The sequence below is a fragment of the Rhinoderma darwinii genome, chromosome 4, assembly GCF_050947455.1.
Source record: "Rhinoderma darwinii isolate aRhiDar2 chromosome 4, aRhiDar2.hap1, whole genome shotgun sequence".
Classification (NCBI taxonomy): domain Eukaryota; kingdom Metazoa; phylum Chordata; class Amphibia; order Anura; family Rhinodermatidae; genus Rhinoderma; species Rhinoderma darwinii.
The window spans coordinates 122,382,194-122,409,176 of NC_134690.1; positions in this window are offsets into that span (position 1 = coordinate 122,382,194).

Here is a 26,983-nt window from a genome sequence, read left to right on the forward strand (position 1 = left end):
CCCATTGCTACAGATATATAAAATCTCTGCCTCTACAAACATTCGTGATAGAATGGGTCGTTCTAAAGAGCTCACTGTATTTGAGCGTGGTAAATTTCTTCCCTCCTGTGAGTGGTATTATTGTAAAGTGGAAGAACTTAGAAACCACAGCAACTCAGCCACAGAGTAGCAGACCACTTAAAGTTACAGAGCGGGGTCGCCAAGTGCTATGGCGCAAAGTACATAAAAGTTGCCAACGCTCTGCTGACTCAATATCTGCAGCGCTCCAAACCTCCTTTGGCATTAACATCCGCACAAAAACTGTGAGCCGTGAGCTCACACATGTGGAGTGAAGAATCACGCTTCTCTATCTAGCATTCTGATGGACAAGACTGTGTTTGGCAAATGCCAGAAGAACATTACCTGCCTGACTGCATTTTGCCAACTATACAGTTTGGTGGAGGAGGGATAATGCTATGGGGTTGTTTTTCAGGGGTTGTCCTAGACCCCTTAATTTCAGTAAAGGAAAAACTTAATACGAACATTAAGACATTTTGGGCAATTGTAAGCTTCCAACTTTGTGGCGTTTAGTAACCACAGCAACTCAGTCACGAAGTGGCAGACCATGTAAAGTTACAGAGCGAGGTTGGCAAGTGATAAGGTCTATAGTGCATAAAAGTCGTCAACTCTCTGCTGACTCAATAACCGCAGAGTTTCAAACTTCCTCTGACACTGACATCAGCACAAGAAATTGTGCACCGGGAGCTTCACGTCATGGGTTTCCATGGACGAGCAGCTGCATGATAGCCTTACATCACATAGCACAATGCTAAGCGTCAGATGGAATGGTGTAAAGCCCACCGCTACTGGACTCTGGAGCAGTGGAAACGTGTTCTGTAGAGTGATAAATCATGCTTCCCTATCTGGCATTCTGATGGACTAGTTGAGTTTGGTGAATGCCAGGAGAACGTTACCTGCCTGACTGCATTGTACCAACTGTAAAGTTTGGAGAGGAGGGGTAAAGCTATTGGTTTGTTTTTCAGGCTTTGGTCTAGGCCCCTTAGTTCCAGTGAAGGGAAATATGAATGCTTTAGCATGACATGACATTTTGGACAATTGTATGTTTCCAACTTTATGGGAACAGTTTGGTGAAGGCCATTTTCTGTTGCAGCATGACTGTGCCCCAGTGCATAAAGCAAGGTCCATAAAGGCATGGTTGGGTGAATTTGGTGGGGAAGAACTTGACTGGCCCACCCAGGGCCCTGACCTCAATCCCATAGAACCCCTTTAGGATTAACTAGAATGGAGATTGCGAGACGGGCCCTCTTGTCCAACATCAGTGTCTGACCTCACAAATGTTCCTCTAGATAATTGGGCAAAAATTCCCACAGACACATTCCAAAATCTTGTAGAAAGCCTTCCCAGAAGAGTGGAAACTGTTCTAGCTGAAAAGGGGGGCACCAACTTCATATTAATGCCTATGGATTTAGAATAGGAAATGATAAAGCTCCTGTAGATATATGTAGGTGTGACAATACTTTTGTCCATTTAGTGTATGCATAAATTGAGTAACATACATATAACCACTCCCATGAAAAGCTTTATCTGAGCCGTCTAGAAGTGTACCAATTGTTTTGTATATATATTTTTTTTATCTAAAGACACCCAAAATTATTTTCCATTTAAGTTCATAATATATTCCTTTCATACAGCCATATAGTTAAATGGTAACTGAACGTTCAACAAACTTCTGACATGTCATAGTGACATGTCAGAATTTTTTATGGTAGGTGTAAAGGATCTGCCAGGCACAACTTCTGTGTATACACCCATAGGTAATCAGTCTGCACCTGAGTCTATGTCTCTGAGACTGACTCCATCTTCCACCACTCAGGATGGCAGGCTTAGGAGTGGGAGAGCCTATCGCAGCCTGGCCAGACTCAGCTAGCTCCCGCCCTTGGTCTATTTATACCTGCCTTTCCTGTTCCTCCTTTGCTTGTGATTCTTCTCGTGTGGTTTCCTGGCCCAGCTACAGCTTCTGACTATTTGATCCTGCTCTATACTGACCCTGGCTTACTGACTACTCTCCTGCTCTGCGTTTGGCACCTCGTACACTCCTGGTTTGACTCGGCTCGTTCACCACTCTTGTTGCTCACGGTGTTGCCGTGGGCAACTGCCCCATTTCCCTTAGCTTTGTGTACCCTCGTCTGTTTGTCTCGTGCACTTACTGAGCGTAGGGACCGCCGCCCAGTTGTACCCCGTCACCTAGGGCGGGTCGTTGCAAGTAGGCAGGGACAGAGTGGCGGGTAGATTAGTGCTCACTTGTCCGTTTCCCTACCCCCATCATTACAGTAGGGGTCAGAGCACGGAGATCCCCACCAATTGCTAAAACGAAGCGGCAGAAGCACTCGTGTGAGCGCTCAGCCGCTTAGTTTCTATTTGGATTTTTCCGGAAAGCCGATGTAGCGGAGTACGGGCTCATAGGCTTTCTATTGAGTCCGTACACCGCTACATTGACTTCCGAGAAACAACGACCAGAAAGCAAGCGGCTCAGGGCTCACACGAGCTCTTCTGCTGCTTCGTTTTAGTGATTGTTGGGGAACTCAATGCTCAATATGACATCTCAGAAGTTTGTTGAACGTTTAGTTACCCTTTAACAGATAAAATTCTGTCTGCCTGCAGCCACCACTAGGGGAAGCATAGGAACTATACAAATCCTTATTCTGTTAGTGCTAGTCTATGAAGGAAAGCGATATAGCTGTACTGTGATAAAAATAACTCAAAATATATTATGAAATTAATCAGTGCAGAAATTAGATTTCATTTAGATAAAATAATGAAATGATGGGTACATATTAAGCCGGCCATACACAAGAAGATGTCTCCTGGAGAGGTACCTACAGTCAAGTAAGAGATCTTTGCTTCTTGATACCCCAAGCTGCCAAGGGGTTCCTCTTTTTTCTTGTCTATGAAAAGAGAGGTGTTTTATATCGCCTTTTTGGCCAAATTATTATTTAGTACAATGGTCCAGCCATCTTTTTTTAAACATAGCGGTCTACACATAAAGCTGCTTGAGCCGGTCACCAGCCAGTATCTGTGTATGACAGACATGAAGTGCATTAGGGTACAAGGTGTGGGGAATATTGTGGAATGAAGGGGTCAAGTTCTGAGGAATAATGTAGTGGGGGTAATGGAAAGGCATCAGATTAGGTAAATCTCTGTCCTGAAGTAAAGTTGGTGAACCATTGCCCGTACTGTCGTCATTGCATCATAGTTTTATTCCAAGAGACTGTTGTTTGAACCCCCATATGCGGCCGTTTGTGTGAGATCAGCGACCTAGTAAAAGGCTGTTATTTTCACCATATCCGGGCTATTGTCATGACTCTGACTACATCTCCCTGCCTTACCGATAACTCTGCTTTATACCTGCACAACGGTGCTCCAGGCCACTCTGTTGTGCAGAGAACTGCAACTGGCCCTATTAACGTCATTGGAGTTTTGCTGCAGCTCCTTCCACAATGGGTGGCTTGGCAGGGGAAAACAGTGAAGGGGACACAGTGCTAAATTAGCACTGAGGCACCATCATTTTCAGGACTGTGGAGGTCCCGGAAGTCAGACCCCCAGCGATCATAAAGTGATGGCACATCCTAGCGCTATGTTATCACTTTATAAGACTATTTATACTATGCCATTTTCTAGAAGGAGTTATAAATACAGCTTGCCATGGTGTCAAACACTTGTAAATTCCCTATTTACATACGTTAGAATTGATCGACTGACAACATGGACTGAATACTGTAAAAAGGAAAACTCTTGCACAAATGTTGTCCATAGAAGTAACGTAAGGCAAGTGCTCATAGGGCTTAAATTGAACAACCTACTGGGACTAATTCTAAATAAATTTCCATGTAAATGCACAAAATATACAGCACGTCACCTGCCAATAAAATTAGGCTTTTAATTGAACAATGCTTTGATGTGGTTATTTCTCTCCTGTAGGAGATACATTGTTATATAGCTTAAATGTAGAATATCAATGCCTGAGATAAAGCCCTTGTGAAAGCCATAGAATTCCTCCACTTTTGACATGTTCTATTAAAAGATCTTTCTGTGAACTTTTGTTACAAAACTTTAGCAATCCGACATACCGCCAGGCAGTATTGCTTTTCATGCAGAGAAGAAGAAGAGTTCACTCTTTTTTTTTTTAACCAAAGAAGACTGGTATAGAATACTATGGTTAGAAATATATCTTAGCAAAACAGGGAACGAAAGATGCCTAACCTCTGTTTTCTGATTCCCCTAATAATAAAAGCACTGAACGCATTCGCTGCAGGAAACGGGACAGAAGGATTCTAATTATGATTTTATTATGACAAATAATTCATCTGCTTGTATAACACCGGTATCAGACAAAAGCACATGGCTTTATCTATGGAACATTTATTTATCCCCATTGCTGCCAGCGAACAATAAAAATTTAATAATAGAAAATATGTCACTGGATCCTCCACAAGTGACTCAAACTGAAGGGATTACTAAATAAAATGAAAATCTGCCTACATATTCTTTTGTCCATCACACATGCTATAGAGGTCAGATTGGTGGCACCTCAGTTGATCTCAAGAACCACATTGTCCTGTTTATCAATAAAGGTGGCCACACGAGTATAGTCACTCTTTAATAAAATTAATGAGTTGAGAAATTGTTCCACATATAGCCAACTTTAACCAACAATTAGCTATGTCATCAATGTCTGGTCATTGGGGTCCAACCACTGGCATAGTTAGTAATATCAGGAACCAATGAGACACAGCCGCTATGACTTTTTTCTACAACAGTGCAACACTGTATTCCAATTTTGACAGAACGCTAGGATGAGATTAGTGCTATTTAAAAAAATAAAAAAAATAAAAAAGCCAAAGAGGCTGCTGTGTACCGGAGGAGATCCCAGGAGTTGAACTCCCACAATCTAATCAATATGCCATAAGTGTTAATGGTGAGAAAACCTCCTTTAACCGGTTCAGGACCAGGCACCGTTTAGTTATTTTTATTTCAGTTAAACGGCTATAACGTTTTTATTTGTTGGGCTAGCATTGGCAAAAAACATTTTTGCAATGTTTTTTCATGATCAATTCAAGTTTATTTTCTTATAGTTTTTATACACATATTTTTTGCTTTTCTAACACTTTAATGCTTATAGTTTGGAAAAAAAATAGTAAAAAAAAAATCTGCTTTTTTAATTATTAGCTATTTTTTTTCTGGTAATAATATATAGTGTTATTCTAAAACAGACTTTTTATGTGTGATTATCATTGTCTACCATAAGTTTTTATATATTGCATGTCTATTTTACCGTAATTGGGTCCGTGCTAGCGGTATAACAATGATTAGCAGGGGGGACATTTTTTTGTGCAGGGTACTTTATTGTAATTTTCATTTAATTATTTATTTACTTTATTATTATTATTATTATTATTATTATTATTATTATTATGGCTTGTTCCTGAAAGTTTAGAAAAGACCTTTGGAGGACTTTTTTTTACACTATACTTTTCCAGTGTAAGTGGGGCTGCAAAGCAGGGGAAATCTGCCTTGATATAGTGATTATTGTCACTGCTAGGGCTCTGCTGGGTCTAGTCAGACCCAGCAGGAGCAGCCTACCGGCGATCACGTGGCAAGAAGGGAAAATTAGCCTTGTTATAGTGATTATTGTCACTGCTAGGGCTCTGCTGGGTCTAGTTAGACACAGCAGGAGCATCCTACTAGCGTCGATCACGTGGCAAGTCCACGTGGCACTGGAACCAATAGAGGCAGTGGCCTCTAATCTATACACAGCGTTTATTGAGCCCTTCTGTTTTCTCTCCAGGGTTCCTGGCAGCCAGACACCTGACATTCAGAATGCACCTCAGTTGTTTCGTCAAATATATTTATATTGATTTTAGTCATCATATTGTATTACAATACAAATTTGTATTATGAACATAGCAAACATGAGAAAACATTCCTTAACAAAACTTTCCTTTTCATCTTCAGAGAACATCAAAGATAAAGGCTTAATAAAGTTTATATACATATAGAAAATTTCAAGCATAAGACAAATAAGTCAATAGTCAACAGTCAGGGTATTAAGTAGACTAGCACCTTGACGGTACCCTTCCCGTTATGCAGAGCAAATTGGTCTAATATATCTTTCCAAGCTAAAATCCACGCCTTTATGTGTAGCCGGAGGGTATCTATGGGGATGCATAATTTCCATATCCCTTAGGGTCAGAAAGAAAAGTGAGCCAAGGAAGCCAAGTTTTTGTATATTTACCCGGATTCCTTTGGGCCAGATAACTCAACTCCTCCATTCTAGATATTTGGGCCACCTTTTTCAGCCATTGCGATACAGGCGTACAGGAGTGTCCTCTTTCCGCCAGTACAACGGGATCAAAGCTTTGGAAGCTAATATCAAATGTGACCATAGGGTTCGACCTACAAAATTAGTGGAACCTCGTAGAATGTTTAGAAAGAGTATAACTGGATTTAAGTTGGAAGCTTGTGGGCACAATTGCTGAATAATATGTTCTAGCTTTTGCCAATATGGTTTAATCTATTCACATTCCCACCAAATATGGGTGTACATTCCAATAGTTCTGTGACACCTCCAGCACTCTGGTGAAATAGAGCTATCGATTTTATGGAGTTAGACAGGAGTTTTATACCACCGACTCACAAGTTTATAGCAGGTTTCCTGTATATTTACGCATCTTGAAGGACCACAACTAGACCTATAGACCTGACTAACATCGGAAGAGCTGAGCTGAATATCTAGTTCTTTTTCCTATGAATTTATGTACAGTGTTGGAACATCTGTATCCAATGAATTAAGCTTCTTGTATATTATAGAAGTAAGCCTGGGAATTGGAGTCAAAACAGAGGTCAGGGATTCATACCACGTCATCGGTCTATTAATATTCCCATGTTAGTAATAGTAATAGTAATTTAGCAACAGTTGCTGATAATGCAAAGGGGTAAGATGGGCAAGAGGAAAGTCCATTCGGAGTTGTGCCGGTGATGGAAAAATATTATCCTGTATCAAGTCCCTCAATACTTTTTCTCTCAACATGGATTGCAAGACTGTGTTAATGTTGGGGCCAGAATCATGTAAACCTAGCAAATCCCCCAGGCGAAGTAACGGAGGAGTGGGGCTCATTTCTTTATGTTTGAATAATTTTTTCCACACTTCTACTGAAGCCTTCGTCACCAAATTCACATGAGTTACAGCCCCACAGGAGCAAGCCGCACGTAACGTTTGTGTCAACAGTGTGTCATGCATTTCTTCCTCGATGGATAGGTGTGGGTTGATATGAGGGTCCCCATGCCAATCTCTCATCCTACTCAAGTGGATCGCTTGATAAAAAATTTTGATGTTAGTAAGGTTAAGACCTCCCAAGTGTTTAGGGCGAGTTAAAGGTCTTGAAAGCCAAGCGATGCCTCTTGTTATGCCAGATGTAGTTAAGCAGTTTACTATGAATTTTCTAGAAAAAGCTTTGTGGGAGGAATATAGGCATTGTCTGGAGTACATACGCCAATTTTGGGATAATTAACATCTTAATTAGATTACACATCCCTATCCATGAAATGTACAGGATTTTCCAGTCCTTCATAATCCTGTCTATAGTAGTGATTAGGGGTATATAATTAAGAGAAAACCAAGCATCTGGAGAAGGCAACAGTTTTAGACCCAAGAACTTTATATACTCTAACGACCAAGTCAATGGAGAGTTAGTGTCACGGCGCGGGGTGTGGACCCACTGGGCCGTACCGCATAGCGGGGTAGCAGCTGGCCAACAAGGTACAAAACAATGTCTATAGTTCTGAATGGGTACCTGAGGCAATGTAGACAGTGGCAGGAGCACGACTTGACTTTCACAGCAAGTGACGTCGCGGATGCAGCGGGAAGACACGACTTGATTTTCACAGCAGGTAAAGATAGCACGGGATACAGGGTACAGGCAGCAGGAACGGGTAACACTGGGAACTGGAAAACACTGGGAGACCTTTTGCATGACAAACTAGGGTATACAACAACGCTCAGGCAAGGAACCAGTGGGCAGGGCCCCTTATTATAGTCCAGCAGCCATTTGGGCTGATAATTGATGTTAGGCAGCTGGACGCATACTTGCCCTATAAGGCCGTGCATGCGCGCGCCCTGCAGGACACAGTCCGAGGATCCGGAAGAGAGTGCCGGCGTCTCCCTGGAGGGAGCGAACGCCGAGAAGAGAGATGTCCATGGCCGGGATCGTCAAGGGGTAAGTCAGGATGACCCCCGGCCATAGACGTAACAGTATCCCCCCTCTTACGCCCCCTCTTCTTGGGACCAGAGCGGGAAAGAAACTTCTTCATGAGGACTTCATGAGGAATGTTCTCCTCTGGCTCCCAAGACCTCTCCTCTGGACCAAATCCCCTCCAATCCACCAGGTAAAACGTCCTGCCTCCTACTTTCTTGGTGGCCAGAAGTTCCGGATGAACCACCAGGAGCCACTGCGGAACTAGGGGTCCTGGAGTAGCGGTTCAGAACCACGGGTCTTAGCAAGGAGACGTGGAAGGAGTTAGGGATCTTGAGGGTAGGAGGCAGTCGAAGCTTGTACGACACAGGATTGATCTGTAGTTAAATCTCGAAGGGTCCAAGGAACCTGGGAGCAAATTTACAAGACGGCACCCTCAGCCGGATATTCCTGGAAGACAGCCAGACCTTTGTACCTGGAAGAAACTGGGGCGGTTCTCGTCTTCTAGTGTCTGCATTTCTCTTCATGCGGTCCACCGCGAGCAGAATAGAAGATCATGTCTGCTGCCATATCTGCAGAAAGTTTCTGATGGTAGAGTCGGTTGCAGGCACCTGAGACATAGTAGAGCCGGGCAGGGGTATTCGAGGATGTTGACCGTATACTATGATGAATGGACTAGAGGTGGTGGACTCACTGGTATGGTTATTATAAGAGAACTCCGCCCATGGGAGCAGCTGCACCCAGTCATCATGTCTTCTGGAGACAAAGTGCCGCAGGTAGTTCTCCATAATTTGGTTAATCCTCTCAACTTGTCCATTGGACTGAGGGTGGTAAATTGAGGAGAAATCCAACTTTACACCGAGTAGGCCGCAGAGTGCTCTCCAGAACTTAGAGGTGAACTGGAACCCTCGATCTGAGACAATATGCAGAGGTAATCCATGCAGACGGAAGATGTGTTGCATGAAGAGCGGCAGAGCGGCAGAAGGCAGGCCAGTCAGGGAACAAAATGAGCCATTTTAGAAAAACGATCCACCACCTCACAGATCACACTGCATCCCGCAGAGAGGCACAGATCTGTAACAAAATCCATAGCAATATGCCGCCAGGGGGCATCGGACACAGGCAGTGGTTGGAGCAGACCGGCTGGTCTGGAGTGGACAACTTTGTTGGCTGCACACACCATACAGGAGGAGACAAAGTCCATGACGTCTTTGGGCAGCGTGGGCCACCAGAACTGACGGGCGATTAGGTCTCGGGTCTTACGGGCACCTGCATGTCCTGCCAGCTTGGAACTGTGACCCCAGCGAAGGATTCTTCCTCTGCCAGCCGTACGAAAGTTTTTCCTGGAGGAATGTCTCTGACCTGCAGAGGGTTGACAGAGTAGATGCAGGAAGGATCGATAATATTCTGTGGGGACTCCACAGTGTCCTCTGTCTCAAATGACCTAGACAAGGCATCGGCCCTCACATTCTTGTCGGTAGTGGAGTTTGAACCAGAACCGTGCAAAAAACAATGACCATCTGGCTTGACGAGGGTTCAGCCGTTGAGCTGTCTGTAGGTAGGTCAAGTTCTTGTGGTCCGTGAAGACCAGGATAGGATGAGCTGCGCCCTCCACTAGGTGTCTCCACACCTGCACAGCCAGCTTGATGGCCAGTAACTCCCAATCTCCAATCGAGTAGTTGCGCTCTGCAGAAGAAAACAGCTTGGAGTAGTAACCACATACCACAGTCTTGCCTTTCGAACCCCTCTGGAACAATAGTGCACCGGCATCAACAGAGGAGGCGTCCACCTCTAATGAAAACTGTAGGGATACATCAGGATGGTGCAGAATGGAGGCAGACATGAAGACCTTTTTTAAGGTTTCAAATGCGATTTCCGCCTCTGGAGTCCATACCTTGCTATTCATACCCTTCTTAGTGAGGGTGGAGATGGGAGCTGTCAGAGAAGAGAAGTTGGGAATGAACAGTCTGTAGAAGTTGGCGAATCCAAAGAAGCGTTGTATGGACCTTAAGCCTTGGGGACGTGGTCACTCCAGGACAGCCTTGACCTTTTCAGGGTCCATCTTGAGACCTTGACCAGAGATGATGTAGCCAAGGAAGGGTAGAGACTACTCTTGGAACACGCACTTCTCCAACTTGGCGTAAAGATGATTCTCACTTAATCTAAGCAACACCTGGCAGACATGGCCCTGATGAGTCACAAGATCTGGGGAAAAAAAATCAAGATATCATCGAGATACACCACAACACAGACATAGAGGAGGTCACGAAAAATGTCATTCACAAATTCTTGAAGTACTGCGGGAGCGCTACACATGCCGAAGGGCATGACCAAATTTCTTAGTGTCCATCACGTGTGTTAAATGCAGTCTTCCACTCATCTCCCTGACGGATCCGGATTAGATTGCAGGTCAAGCTTGGAAAAATTTTTCGCCCCCCCCCCCGTATACGATCAAAGAGCTCAGAAATCAACGGCAAGGGGTACCTGTTCTTCACCGTGATCTGATTGAGACCCCGGTAGTCAATGCAGGGTCGAAGGGATCCATCGTTCTTTTTGACAAAGAAAAACTCGGCTCCGGCCGGGGATGAAGACTTTCGTATTCTCCTTTATGTAGGCCGACATAGACTGGGTCTCTGGCAAGGAGAGAGGGTATACTCTACAGCGAGGAGGGGACGAATCAGGAAGCAAGTCGATAGGACAGTCGTATTCTCGATGTGGTGGCAATATCTCGGCCTCCTTTTTGTCGAAGACATCAGCGAACTGAGAGTAACAAGGAGGCAACCCTGTCAATGACTGAGGCGAAGAAGGCTGAAATGGATGAACATGACCCAAACAGCGGTCTAGACACTTGGGACCCCACTGAAGAACGTCTTCGGAGTTCCAATCCAGGACTGGGGCGTGAAGACGGAGCAAAGGCAAACCCAGCAGCACGGGGGTTGACGGCCTTGGGCAGGACATACAAGGAGATAAGGTCAGAATGAAGAGCTCCCACTTGGAGTCTCAATGGCTTGGTCACAGACAATACTAGGTCAGACAAAGCCATCTACCGAGGCAACGATTAACGGTCTCTCCAGCAAAACATTAGGCAATTGAAGAAGATCCACGAGGTCTTGACAAAAGAAATTGGCTGCGGAGCCAGAGTCCAGGTAGGCAGAGACTGGATGAGGTCATGACGATGGTCACAGGAATAAACAGCTTGGACGAGAGTTCTCTATCAAGTGCAGTAGCGCCCAGGGTTGTCTCCCCACCAATCCCAGGCGTTGGGGTTTCTTAAGCCTCTGGGGACACAGACACACGACATGGCCAGCAAGGCCGCAGTACAGACAGAGTCCAGAGTTGCGCCTGCGCTGTTTTTCTTGATCGGACAGTTTAAGCCGATCCACCTGCGATGGAACCTCGGGCGCAGCTGAAGAACAAGGCAAGAGAAATTGCTGAAAGTTGGAAGCCAGTCTAGGAAGCAGTTTCTCCTGAAGAATCTCTCGGGATCTCTCTCTGAGCCTTATGTCCACACAGGTAGCCAGTAGAATCAGATCATCCAGGGCAGCTGGGAGATCTCGAGCAGCCAGTTCGTCTTTGATCTCAGGCTATAGGCCATGCCAGAAGGATGCTACCAAGGCCTCATTGTTCCAGGACAATTCTCCTGCCAGAGTCCGGAACTGGATGGTGTATTCGCCCATGGAGACGTCCTCCTTACGCAGGTTAAGGATATCAGTGGCTATCAACGAGACTCGTCTAGGCTCCTCAAACACGGAACGGAACAACCGCACAAACCCCTGGAAGTCTCTGGTCTCGGGACCCTGTCGTTCCCAGATTGGATTCGCCCACGCCAGGGCCTTGCTGGTGAGTAGGGATATAATAAAGGCGATCCTGGCTCCGTCCAAAGGAAATGCTCGGGCGTGCACAGTGAACTGAATTTGGTATTGGTTCAGGAACCCCCTACACGAACTTGCGTCTCCTTGAAACCGAGGTGGCAATGGCAGCGAGAACCGAGAGTCCGAACTGGGGCTGCCAGGAGGTGTAGCAGGAGGGTCGATCGGAGGAGTTTAACTTGGAGTGGTGACGGAAGTAACTAGCGCACCAATTTGCTGTGCCATGGAGTCTACTGCCACAATGAGTTGATCCTGTCGTGCTTGCAGATCCTGCAGGTCCGCCTGCATGGCTTGGGAGGATGACAGGCTCTTCACTTGGCCAGCGGGGTCCATGGCCTGAGCGTACTGTCACGGCGCAGGGTGTGAACCCACTGGGCCGTACCGCGTAGCGGGGTAGCAGCTGGCCAACAAGGTACAAAACAATGTCTATAGTTCTGAACGGGTACCTGAGGCAATGTAGACAGTGGCAGGAGCACGACTTGACTTTCACAGCAGGTGATGCCGCGGATGCAGCGGGAAGACACGACTTGACTTTCACAGCAGATAACGATAGCACGGGATACAGGCAGCAGGAACGGGTAACACTGGGAACTGGAAGACACTGGGAGACCTTTTGCAAGACAAACTAGGGTATACAACAATGCTCAGGCAAGGAACCAGTGGGCAGGGCCCCTTATTATAGTCCAGCAGCCATTTGGGCTGATAATTGAGGTTAGGCAGCTGGACGAGTACTGGCCCTTTAAGGCCGTGGAGGCACGGGCGCGCGGGCGCCCTGCGGGACACAGTCCGAGGACCCGGCAGAGAGTGCCGGCGTCTCCCTGGAGGGAGCAAATGCCGAGAAGAGAGACGTCCATGGCCGGGATCGTCAAGGGGTAAGTCAGAACGACGACCCCCGGCCATAGACGTAACAGTTAGCTTGTGCTAACAAAACCATGCATTTCGGACAGGAGATGTTAAGAGCTTCTGATTTAGTCGAGTTTATTTAAAAATTCGAGAATGTCAAAGCGTTCAAATATATCAGACAGTATTGGGAAGGATTCGTCCTGGTTCGTGGTAATTATTAACAGATCATCCGCAAAGGCAGCAGTTTGGTATTCACAATTCCTGATGCTGACACCTCTGATCTGCGGGTGTTGTCTAATGCGTTGTATCAGCATCTCGATAGTAAGAACAAACAGTAGAGGGGAAAGAGGAAATCCCTGTCTAGTCCCGTTAGATATTTTGAAACTCGGTGATTCTGTGACTTAGAATTCGGGCAGAGGGGCATGTATATAACGCCATTATCTGTTCAATGGCAAAATCAGGCAAACCACATTTTTGAAGGCTACTAGACATGTAGATCTAGTCCACTCTGTCAAACGCCTTTTTCTGCGTCGGTAGATAAGAGGGCCAATGGTATGTTCTTTTGTCGAGCGTATTGGATCAAGTGGAGTATTATCACAGTGTTGTCTCTACCTTCTCTCCGGGTGAAAAAACCCTACTTGTTTTGCATTTATTAAGTCAGGTAAAAGAAGTTGTAATCTATTTGCAAGAAGCTTAGCATATGGCTTTACGTCCACATTAAGGAAATAAGGCAGTAATTTCCACATAGGGTACCATCTCTACCTTCTTTGGAAAGGACTGTAATATGTGCCTCTAAAGTTTGGCAATAGAATCCTGAGGAGGTGGGTATAGAATTGAATGTATTAAGCATATGAGGAAGGAGGAGATCCCTAAAGGATTTGTAATAGACCGCTGGTAAACCGTTCGGTCCCGGACTCTTCCCCATGGGTAAATCTGTTAATGCCTTTTCTAGCTATAACATGAAGAATGGTTGAGACAGAGACTCATTCTGGCTACTATTGAGAGGCAAATGAAGATCATTCAAGAAGTCCTGTATCAATTGTTCTTTTTGAACAGAGGCCTCTCCAGACTCTTGGTCTCTAAGGTTATATAGCGACTCATAGTATTGTTTAAATTGGACTGCAATAGCTGACGTTTCCCCTGAGTAAAACCCCGGTATCTGACCTAATGGAGTCTATGTGTAGTTGTTTCGGTCTCTTTTTCGCTATGAGGGCCATAAGTTTGGACCCTCTATTACCGTGCATATACATAGCATGTTAAGCATATAAATAAGCCTTAGAGGCTTTCAAATTCAATGTTTATTTCAAATGTTCCGTCTGTATTGTCAGTTCAGCTTGAACCTGGCTTGTCAGCGATTTTTTATCTTTACTCTCAAGTTGCAATATCTTGTGTAAAATATCATCTACTTCTTTACACTGCGTTTTCGTTACCCTTGACCCTAATTAAATAAGTTTTCCACTTATAACCACCTTGTGAGCTTCCCATATTATTGGCATGGAGACCTCAGGACTAACATTTTCCTCAAAATATTTAGCAATTGAGCTGGCTATTCTTTTTTTTGACAGTCTAATTTCAAGAGGGTTTCGTTAAATCTCCAGTTTTACGATTTTTTCGGCAGAGATTTAATAGAGACTGGTGCATGGTCAGAAACCACAATCTGCCCTATAGATACACCTGTTATCAGAGGAAGATGAGAGGACCGGACAAACAGATAATCTATCTTTTTATATGACTTGTGAGTAGCCGAATAAAAGGTTTAGTCTCTTCCTGATGGGAAAAAAGGATCTCCAAACATCCCCAAATAGCATATACGAGAATGTTCTATGTAGAGCGCTCAGGCCTCGGCAGGACTGCTGTGAATTACCTTTAGAAGAATCTAATAAAGGTTCCAATGTTACATTGAGATCTCCCCCCAGAATACATATTCCAGACTTGAATTTGTTGGTCATTAGGGGTGTATATGCCTGCAATTGTGACTAATGTACCCGCTATTAGGCCTTTCAGAAATAGAAAACACCCTCCTGGGTCAGATAATTGTGAAATAAAAGTAAACTGGATGGATTTTCTAATTGCAATAGATACGCCCCGCTTTTTTGATGTAGGATGCTGCGAGTGGTACCATGTGGAGAAATAGGAAGTAGGGAGTGATGGAGTTTTCCCAGCTACAAAGTGGATCTCTTGAAGTATAGCTACATGCTGGGTCCTTAATATGTGAAACAATATAGACTTTTTAGTCAGGGAATTCATCCCTTTCACATTCCATGTCGTAACATTAATTTTAGACATGTTCAAGATACAAAGTTTCACAGGATATCGTGACCTACGAAAAAGGATAACCATCTAGTTGTAGAGTCAGATGTGTTGTGTAGGGAAGAGGGAAGAGACAAGTTACCTTCAAGAACCATAATGCCCCGATGGCAACCCAAGTCTCTCCACTACTAAGAGTCATCTGGATGGAACTCCAATGATGTTGAAAGTCTCTTGCGACTGGTCTGGCTATCAGCAGATGTACAAGAGACATATCTAGGTGGATCAGGGAGAGATGCAATATCTGTAATCTGAAGCCATGACAGATGGTTTTGTCGATCAAGTCCTATTTAGTTATATAGGGGAACAAAATCATCCAGTCTTTTGATTACTTTCATCGAACCATGTAAGGAAAATGAAATCCCAAAGGGGAATAGCCAGCGATATAGGATATTCTTGGCCCTCAGAGCATCTGTAAGGGGCTTTAGCTGCCTGCGTTTGTTCATAGTAACAGGAGAGATATCCTGTAATATCAGAATGCTACTGCCATCATATGAAAACTCCGGAGTTTCTCTGACTATTTTGAGAACAGTATCTCGGTGTGTGGAGTTCCGACATCTCGAGGTGGTTCTCCATCTCTCAGCTTTTGTCTTAATGCCCGATGTGCCGTTTCAATGGCCAAGGTGTCCGCCTCTTCAGCGAGCAGTAATGATTTTAAGATCTCATAGGTAGTTCCCATAATATCACGAAGGGCAATAGACTCTGGGATACCTCATAAACGCAAATTGTTTCTTCGCGCTCGGTTGTCTTGGTCTTCCACATATGATAAGTTGTTTAAATGAACCTGACCGCTTCCAAAAGCTTTCTTAGTGGATTTTCCAAATCGTATTATAGAAGTTTCAGTCTCTTCCAGGTGATCCACTCTGCTATGTATTTATCATATTTCTTGCTTTATGTCCAGCAATTCCTTCAGAACAGGTTTAAGTGCATTCTCCATGATTTTTTGCATAGTATTTTGTGAGAGATGTATTGAAGAAGTTGCTCCTCTTGATCTCTCTTCTAATGAACTTTCGCCCGAAGAATCTGTTTGATCAGGTTGAGAAGGTTGAATAGACGCAGCTTTGCAAGTATCTCTTTTAGAGGCCGGGGATCTTTTTCTGAGGAATTTATCAATGTCTGTCTGCGCTTTTTACGGTTGTTTTGGAGTGCCACAAAACAACTATCCTGTTTGTTGCCCTTTACCATGGTGAGTATGAATCAAATCACACCTTGTTGTCGTTACAACTATGTCCCTTCTCCCTCTAATCCAGCATATTAGAATAGGGCCATTACATCAGCCATCAGGGTAAAAGAGAGGAGATAATTCTTGTATTGTCGTGTCCAGTGATTAATTTGAGATACTGAGAAGACCTCTATCAGGGGGCCCTCAATAATATGGAATGTCCTGTGGAGTGTTGCAGCTACTATGACATACAAGATCTCACTCCCAGCAATCCAGACGGTGGCTTATCGTTAGATTTAGGCCACAATGTCCGCCTCTCCCTCGTACCCTCTGTTCTCTTGATCTGGGGCAGAAAAGACATCCGGATGTGAGTCACTCTTCCAGTAATAGAAGTCGGAAGGAAGCAGGTCAGTCGTGTGCAACCATACACGCGATCGAACTGTCGGAAATCTAGGCCGTGGCTTAGGCCTAAGCGCCCTGGCGAATCTCTTCAATATCGCCCACAACTGGGCGTATGAGAAGGAGATGAGCCGGTAAACCGGCAAGGTGTCCAGTCAGTACACTCACTGTGAAATGGAAGTATCCGGAGAGGGGCAGGCAAGCTGGAGAGAGCAGGTAGACCGGGCCGGGTTCTCGGTGTCAGGGCCTCCTCGCGTCGTCAGTCAGGAGACTTGGATATACTGCGATAATCCTTTGGGAGTGATCCCTGTTGCTCTAGAATCAATATTCCTGAGCAATAAGACTTTCAAGACTCCAAACAAGTGTATATTTCAGCGGATTATCCTAGTTTCACAGGGAACTCTCAATTCATGCGACCATCTCATTCAGCATGCAAGCCACACCCCCTATTTGTTTATAGCAAGTGATGTTAGGTGGTCAAACTTATACTTGCCTTTCTTCATGACAAATAGGACTTAGTCGGACAGTAGGGAAAAACGTCACAATCAGAGCTGAGCCAGCACCTTGAATATTACAATAGCATTTGAATGATCATGTGATTAGTCATGCGTTTTATACATTGGTCTGAGATGTATACAAGATGTTGCAAAATCCTTTATTATACGGATGGTGGTCACTGAGACAACCGAACCATTGACAGCTGCCACTGTTTGTGTGTCCATAGATCAAAGACACTGACTCCCTGACAACCCCCTAACCAAAGCATCTCTTCCTATAGTCTGATCTCTCAGAAAGATAAGTGGTGGCACTTCCCACAGCAACCGATAAGATTCCAACTGTAAATAATGCATAAAGGTCAAGAAATTACAGCCAAAAAATAATTGCCTTTATGGATGTCTGAAAAAGACAACTGTCAAAAACCCAGCCACAGTCGTGAATGTACTATTTCTCTATAGCTGTAGTTCAAGCAGCACGTCCATGGATAGAAAGGAGAGTTGGATCAAGAAACGTCTTCAACAATCCATTTTATATTCACAATTTCGAGAAAATTACCCAAAATGTAGAAAAATGGACAAAGTGCCACAAATAGATTTATTTTCACTGTGGAAGAGAACTTACATAGTGACCATGTGCATGATCTGACCAGCTCTTTTTTTCTATCCAGATTTGCATTACTTTCTACATTATGGATTTTTGAATAAGAGATTCTATATGTGTACATGCAATAATATAGTAGAGTAACATATGATCCTATAATTGTATTTGCTAAACATCTCAGCAAAGAAAATATTATTCCTCTGGGCAGATTAGCATTTTTCAATCAATGCTCAATGTTAACCAAACAAGAAATAACATATTTCTTATTAAAGGGGCATTACCATCTCATACATTTATGGCATATCCACAGGGACCTCTGGGAACCGAACATAACTCAGAATGGGGATCCCCCATCCTGTCTGGTGAGTCAATGTAGTGGTGGCCCTAAATTAAGGAAACAGCTGAACTTGCTGTTCTCAGCTGTTACAGTAACTCCCGTTCTGGACATAGGTGTAGGTCTCAGAGGTGGGACCCGCATCTATAATAGATTTATGGCATATCCTATGGATATGCCATAAATGTCTAAGATGGGAATACCCCTTTAAATTATGATCACTGAAATGCAACCTATATATGGACTAGAGATTAATAATATCAGTTAGACATGCATACAAAGTCACTATTGTTTTACAATATCCCTACAACCAATTATCAGACAGTGGCAATCAAGAAGGTCTGTCATCTTGTTCTACCTTGCGTGTCCTCAACACCAGGGCTTCATTAACTTCTTCTATGGCAAGGCAACAGCCAGAACATAGTGATGCCTAGGTCACATCAGTGGTCGAAGTCCATGCCAAAAGTAAAAATGTTGCAGTCAGAGAAAAACCTGTGTATCAGGAGTAATCATGATATGAATGGTCCTGTAAGCACTGCCTCTTTAGCTGGACCTGGGGGGGGGGGGGGTGCCCCTACACTTTGCTAGTGTTACCTCTTTGCTTTAAAGTGGCGATTAGAGCCACAAAATCTGTCGTTCTGCCAATGCAAATTACACTTGCATGAGTCTCTAATAGAGGAGCCTCAGTCTACTTGCCATTTTCTTGCAGGAGTGCCTGGCAGAGATTAGTCCCACTCTACCTATTATATGCTTAAAAGGATACGTTGAATAGCTTCAGTGACAACAGAGGGGTCCCACTCCACGTGTTACAGTATATGCATGCAGCAGTCCTCGACTGAGAGGGAGGAGTCCCATTCAACTTCACATTTACTTGCAGCAGTCCCTGACTGAGGGTGTCCCATTTAACTTGACATATGATTGCAGCAGTCCCTGACAGAGGACTCCTATTCAACTTGACATATGCTTGCAGCAGTCCCTGACAGAGAGGAGCTCTATTAAACTTGACATATTGTTGCAGCAGTCCCTGACAAAGAGGGGTCCCAATTAACTTGTTATATGCTTGCCGAAGTCCCTGACAGAGAGAAGTCCCATTCTTCGTAACATATGCTTGCAGTAGGACCCAGCAGAGTTGAATCCTAACTCTCAAAAGTACGCGTATGTGACAAGCAGAGTGGGACTCCTCTCTGCTGGGGACTGCTGTAAGGAGATGACAAGTACTCTTCTATGCCATGGACTCCTGCAGAAAAAAATAGCATTGACAGCAGGACAGATTTTTGAGGCTCCAATCCTCCTAAGGCTATTTTCACAATGCATTTTTGTTCTAGGTTAAACAGAGTCTGTGACGGATGCCTAACAGTGGCATCCGTCACCCATAGGTTAAAATGGTATCCATTTAATGCATACGTCATGAACCGTCATACATAGACAGTTAGGGCCCATTCACATCAGCGTTATCTTCCAGTGTATCAATTCCTTTTAACTTTTCCATCAGAAGAACAGATGAACAGAAACTCAAACGGAAACTATTGCTTTCATTTGCATTACCACTGATTTCAATTGTATTTTTTTTCTTTCAGTTGGTTTCAGTTTGCCTCCGTTCCGCTAGGTTTCCGTTTCTTTCATGTAAACAATAGCGTAGTTGATTACGCTATTGTTTCTGTGAAAAAAACTGCAAACCTAGCGGAACGGAGGCAAACTGAAACCAAGTGAAAGAAAATGGTAATGCAAACGGAAGTGATAGTTCCCATTTCATCTGTTCATCTGACAGAGCTTCCTCACATTTCCGTTAAATAGAGGCTGTATGACGGATGCCTAAATAGTGGCACCCCTCACAGCCTCCGCTTAACAGATGCGTCAAATAGCTCCAGTGACTGTTCATAAATGGACAGTTAAATCACTGGAGCTTCCTGCACAGGGCCGCAGCCAGCACTAGGAGATTAAGCCCAGTGCCGGGAGGAGGGAAAAACACAAGGGGAAGTTTTAAAGATGTTGCCTGGTTCCTGCTTAGACTTCCGAGGAATGAGTGCCGGTTGCGCACTCAACCCCTGCGACGTCCTCGTCAATACTGCACGAACTCTTGCCTCCCTGCACCAAAGGAAGTTAGGTGACTCCCTTCTCTTGATTTCCTTCAGCCCCATTTCCATTGTCTTTTTGCCCCCCAGTCCAACAATGAGGTACCTCACACCCATCCGCACAGTGGCCCAACTATTCATCCTTCCTTTGCCACCCAGGGAAGCTATGTCCCTGAAGCTTCCCTGGGGTAGCGCCAGTGATGTAACTGTCCATATACGAACAGTTCTATTACTGGGGCTACCCCAGAGAGGTTATAGTGACGTAGCTTCCATGGGCAAAGATAAAGAGCGTGGCTGCCCAGAGAAACTACGTCACTGGGGAATGGGGGTGTTGTTTGTTTCTAAGCATGTAGTGAATAAATGTGGCCATACACATTGCAACATAAGTAACTGATCGTACATGTTTAGTGAATGGGGAGTGAGGAAAAAGCTGCTGTCATACACCTCTTATCTCCCGTGGAAACAAAGGATCGGGCATGTTGAAATTTAACATGCCCAAACCATCTTTCCTTAGCCATCGGTTGAAAGTTGGACACCCCCATACACATTAGATTAGCGTCTGTTTAGCTAAAATTGGTGGGCTAAGCCAAGTTCTGTCTAATGTGTATTGCCACCTTTAGACTGCACTATGAATGGGATATGTAAATAGATCATTATGAATGTACCCCACATGTAGGGCAGACGGTAGCGATGCATTTATGTAAACAAACTATTTTCCTTTCTCCCTTGCAACACTGGTCCCTGAGATCAGCCTTTAGGGACTACATTTTAATACTATAAATTGTAAAGTTAAATTAAAGAGATAGATCTGCTCTGTTGTTTAATTAAGTCTTATGTACTAACAAGTAAGGAACACTTTAAATGGAATTCCGTGTTTGATACAGCTACATCTATTTCAGGTGTCTGTCAGTAGACTATACATAAACCAAAATGTGCAAAACAATAAAAATATTAATATCATATAAATGCCAGCCTCAATCTACCGAGCAAATACATGCTGCATGTTTCACAGAAACCTCCATGTGTAGAATTCTCATTCATGGTATTATGAATCTACTTTCTATTATCACTTGCTTACCAAACACTAAATTACTAGTCAGAGCAGAATATGAGGTTCATTAATCTGTGGAGTGGATAACCCTACTTGCCAAACTCAATTATATATCCACGTAATCTTAGCTTAAAACCCAAGATTAATCCACTGGGACACGTAGCAAAACATAGAGAAAGATAAACACTATATAATATCGGTCAGTGACAGGACATGGGTATTACCAGAGGCTCCTGTACATTTATGGAATATTACCCATAGAATAAAACACATACAAACAAGACACCGGAAAAAAAATGATTGCTTTGCTGGTAGCACAATCAGGAAGAAGAATCGGGACATCAGATTCATCACCAAGGACAGCTCACCACTGTACATGGTGCTGACAACATTCCTGAGCTGGCTTCATACAAGATGAATATAACCATGAATTATGCAAACTTTCCTTTCCATTAATTCCTAATTCAGTCAAATGAAGCACACTGAGAAATACTTTCATCAAACTCATTATGTCCTCATTCATACACTCAGACAAAATTTTTGGAATTGAATGTACTTAAGGACAAATACAGCAAACAGATATCAGCAATATAAATATTTTTCACACAAACATCTTGGAACTACTTTCTAATATTAAGGCATTTATCAATCACAATATCTCAACATAAAGAAAATTATAATCAAAAGAGTAAAGGACGGTTCTCCAACATGACTTTCACATACAAAATGCAATGTTTCTATTCAAACTCAGAAAAGGGTTTTTTAATCCCAGCTTCCCAGTCTTAACAAGGACTATAAAGATCTGCCTTACCTTTCTCTGGGCTTAAATTTTTATATACTTCAAGGTCTGCCATTAAATATGTTACTGTTACACATTATTGGCAAACAAACTGCAGATGCTCCCTGGATCCAAGCCTCTTCACTTCTCATATTTCCAACATTACATGAGAAATAACAGGTTTCCCTGGAAGCACAGTGACCTGTCTATGAGAATCCACATTCCGCAGTTATATCAATCTAATGATGCCAGATAGCATAACTTTCTCCAAAGTAGAATGTCTAAAGAGGAAGAAATCCAGAGACCGTCTGCTGGGCTCAGCTGCTATTGTGGGAATGCACTGGCTGTCAGTACTTTTGGTATGAGACATGCATGCATAGTGGGGTGATTAAGATCCTTGAGGCATTAAATGTGCAAAATCCCCTTGTAGACCTGAAATGTAAAGTAGATCCTTATCATCTAGGGAGGTCAGTCAGGAATTAATGAGCTCTATTTAAACCTGAATGGCATGAGGTGCATACTCCGGGTAAAAAGAAATAAATAAGAGAAAACAGTTCTCAGTGCAATGTGTCTTCTTAACAAAGGCACCAGGAGAAGGCAATTGCTATGCTCATCAAATAGTCATTCAAGGGGCTTCATTACATTTTATATTATTGTTCCAGGTCTGTGGGGAACACACAGTCACTGGATCCCTCCTTGTAATGACAGATAATAGACCACGCACCACTTGTGACAGGTCTGCCTAGAGAATAAATACCACATTAAACGGCTTGCTGCACAGAATCACAACATATGAAGACCTTCTGGGGATGTATGGACTTATTTTAACCTAGGATTAATAGCTTGTTCATTAGTAATGTATGTTGTGCATTTTAGCTATATTTTGTTGCAAAAATAATAATATTTACCAATTACTTTGTATTAACAGAATATCGTTCACACATATTACAACATTGCAGCAATTTCAAGAAAAGGGCTAAATATTGAAATAAGGTGTCCATAAATAACCTGCAGAGCTGTCTATTTCTTCTAGGGTTTCCCTAGCTCTGAAATTGTTAGCTCATTTGGGCAGGGTGCTGTTCTCATGTCCAAAAGTATTGGAACACACCTCTTACTCATGGAGTTCAGATATTTCATTCAGTCCCATTGCCACAGGTGTATAAATATCCAGCACCTAACCATGCAGTCTGCCTTTACAAACATTTGTGAAAGAATGGGTCGTTCGAAACTAGTACACTGAATTCTAGCGTGGTACTGTAATAGGATGCCACCGTTGTAACAAGTCAATTCATAAAATGTCTTCCCTCCTAAATATTCCACGATTAACTGTGAGAGGTATTATTGCAAAGAGGAAGCGTATTCGAACCACAGCAACTCAGTTACAAAGTGGCTAATCACGTAAAGTTACAGAGCAGGGTCGCCGAGTGCTGAGGCACAAAGCGTATAAAAGTCGCCAACTCTCTGCTGACTCGTTAATTGCAGCGTTACAAACCTTCCCTGGCATTTACATCAGCACAAAAACTGTGCACCGGGAGCTTCATGGGATGGGTTTCCATGGCCGAGTAGCTGCATGCCGGTCTTACATCACCAAGCACAATGCCAAGCGTCAGATGGAGTGGTGTATAGCACGCCGCCAATGGACTCTGTAGTAGTGGAAACGTGTTCTGTGGAGTGATGAATCACCCTTCTAGATCTGGCAGTCTGATTGAACGAGGTGGCGAATGCCTGGAGGACGTTACCTGACCACATTGTGCCAACTGTAAAGTTTGGTTGAGGAGGGATAACGCTATGGGGTTGCTTTTTAGGGGTCGGACTAAGCCCCTTAGTTCCAGTGAAAGGAATTATTAGTGGTTCAGCATACCAAGACCGTTTGGACAATTGTATACTTTCAACTTTGTGGGAACAGTTTGTGGTTTGACCCTTTTCTGTCCAGTATGACTGTGCCCCAGTGCACAAAGCAAGGTCCATAAAGGCATGGATGGGTGAGTTTATTGTGGAAGAACCTGACTGGCCCGCACAGAGTCCTGACCTCAACCCCATCAAACTCCTTTGGGATGAACTAGAACAGAGATTGCAAGCCAGGTCCTCTCGTCCAACATTAGCGTTTTTCCCAGGAGAGTGGAAGATGCTTTAGCTGCAAAGGGGACCATTGACAAGAAGAATAGTAAAATAATTGTCAAATTATTCAAACATTTACAGAAGGACTAACAGAGGAAAGTCACCATGCAGAGTTTTAAAAAAACATGCTCAAAAATAATTATTTTATGGGGAATGCAAGCATTTACTAAAACAGACACATCAGGTCATCCTTAGGCCTAATTCACACGAGCGTATTTCACGTCCGTGTTACGCACATGAAAATAATGCACGTCACACGGACCTATGCAAGTCAATGGGTCCATTTAGACATTCAGTGTTTTTCACGCAGCGTGTCCGCTGTGTAAAACTCAATGCATTTCTTATACTTGCGCATTTTTGGCACATCACGCATCCATTGAAGTCAATGGGTGCGTGAAAATCAGAGACAGCACACGGACGCACATCCGTGTGCTGTGCGTGATTCACGCAACAGTTGCTAAATAAATGATTTTGAAAAAGAAAAACACCTCCTTCAGTTTATTTTGCTGACGTGAAACGTGGGACATGCTGATGACATACGCACGTAAAAAACGCAGACACGCACCCTACACGGATGTCACACGGAACTGCTATGCGTGCAAAACGCTGTGTTTTTTACGCGCGCAAAACGGACACGTTTGTGTGAATAAGACCTTAAAGGGGTTGTCTCATGAAGAGTTGGTCAGTTGTTATTGCTGGGGCAGCCACTTTAAACAGAAATGTATTGTTACATTATGTGCCCTCTAGGACATCCATATGTTCTAATAGGGAATTTAGACAAGGTCGTCTACGTAAGACAACTTCTTTAATATGTTCAATGGATATTAGCAGAACTGGATCATAAAACATATAAAATATAAATAGGTCAGTGCATGCCTTAGGTATACGATCCAATGGCCCTTCAATGAAATGTCCTTTAACATGTTGGTGTGATATAAATAATGATGATAATACCAATAAAATGATAATACAATTTAAAAAAATATCAAAATATTGGATAAACACAACAGAATATAAACCACCATTTGCCTGTGTGTGGACAACTCTGAAAGTATGAAAGAAATATATTGGTCACATTAGCCAAAGGGTCAATAACCTACCAGATCTCAACCGGCTTGGCCAACAACAAAAACTTTTAACCTAAAACATTTTGGGAAAGTTTAAAAGAAAGCACTAAACCAAAAGTGCAAAGTTTCTGTTAGATGTTATCATCCACATATATGTATGTACATGTTTCCTGAAAAATACGGATCATATTTATTACCGCTAAATGCACAGTCGAGTCACATAATTATGACCACCTCCTACTTTTAAAAAGTTGTCAGCGCGTAGCCCATGAAGGAAGTGATGTGACGTAGGCTGGCTTGGTGGGTATATAAGGTGTGCGATAGGCTGTCTGAACACACACATCACTAGTTACAAAAAGGGATGATTATTGGCTTTCGGGCCAAAGGTGGCAGTATTTCTCAAACAGCGCAGTTTGTGAACTGTTCGCATGCTGCTGTGGTGAAAGTGTATCGTGAGTGAACAAATGGCACCATTGGGAATAACCGACGTGGAAACTGCGGAGAATCACGTGCCATTGATGTGGGTGGTGAACGTCGGCTACAAAGGTGCACGAGGGCCGAATGACACACTACAGTGGAGCAGCTCACCGTGAAAATCAACCAGGGGTAACCACATGCATGTCTAAAACAACAGATCAGCGAACCCTACTGTGTATGGGACTCCGAAGCGGACGGATGGTCACTGCTCCTATACTAAGAAAGGTACATTGGAAAAAAAGGCTTCAATTTGCGCGGCACTATCGGAATTGGACCACCGATAATTGGCAAAGGCTTGCCTATGCCGATGAGTCACGTTTTTTGCTTCATCGAACAGATGGACGTTGACATGTCAGACGAGAAACATCAGAGAACAAACACCATGCAACCATTGCTAGAAGAACGCAAGCTGGTGGCGGCAACGTTGTGGTCTGGGGAATTTGTTCATGACATTCTTTGGGCCCACTCATCCATGTGAAGGAACCAATTTGTGTGTGAATCCATCGTTGCAGATCATGTCCACCCATACATGCTGCTTGTCTTCCCTGGAGCAGATGGAATTTTCCAGCAAGACAATGTGACATGTCACGCAGCTAGAATTGTCCGACAGTGGTTGGAAGAGCACCAAGACTTCCAAGTACTTCCCTGGCCCCCTAATTAGCCAGACTTGAACCTAATTGAGCATCTGTGGGACCATCGCGATCGTCTTGTTCGCTCTATGGATCCTCCCCCACGCACCCTCCAGAAAATGTGGGATGCACTGCAGTAATCATGTCTCCAGATACCTGAGACAACCTACCAGCGCCTTATTGAGTCACTGCCAGCCCTGCCAGTCTAGCTCCTGTCCATGCTGCATACGGCGATTACTCTGGATATTAGCTGGTGGTCATAAAAATGTGACTCGACTGTGTAGCTGTGTCCAAAAGACGTTTATAAAAAGCTACATTGCAGCCATCACGGAATCCATTATTTTCATTGAAATGCAGCATCAGGTTCACTCGAGAGACAAGTACACCCATAATAGCACCACATGGGTGATTCCAATAAACTGCTAAGCAGATGAGAATTAAATATCTTTTCTTCTGAAGGAATAATTTCTGTTTGAGGCAATATTTAACCTCCTTTTGTTCATTGCCTCTGCTTTCAGTGCTAGAGAAGC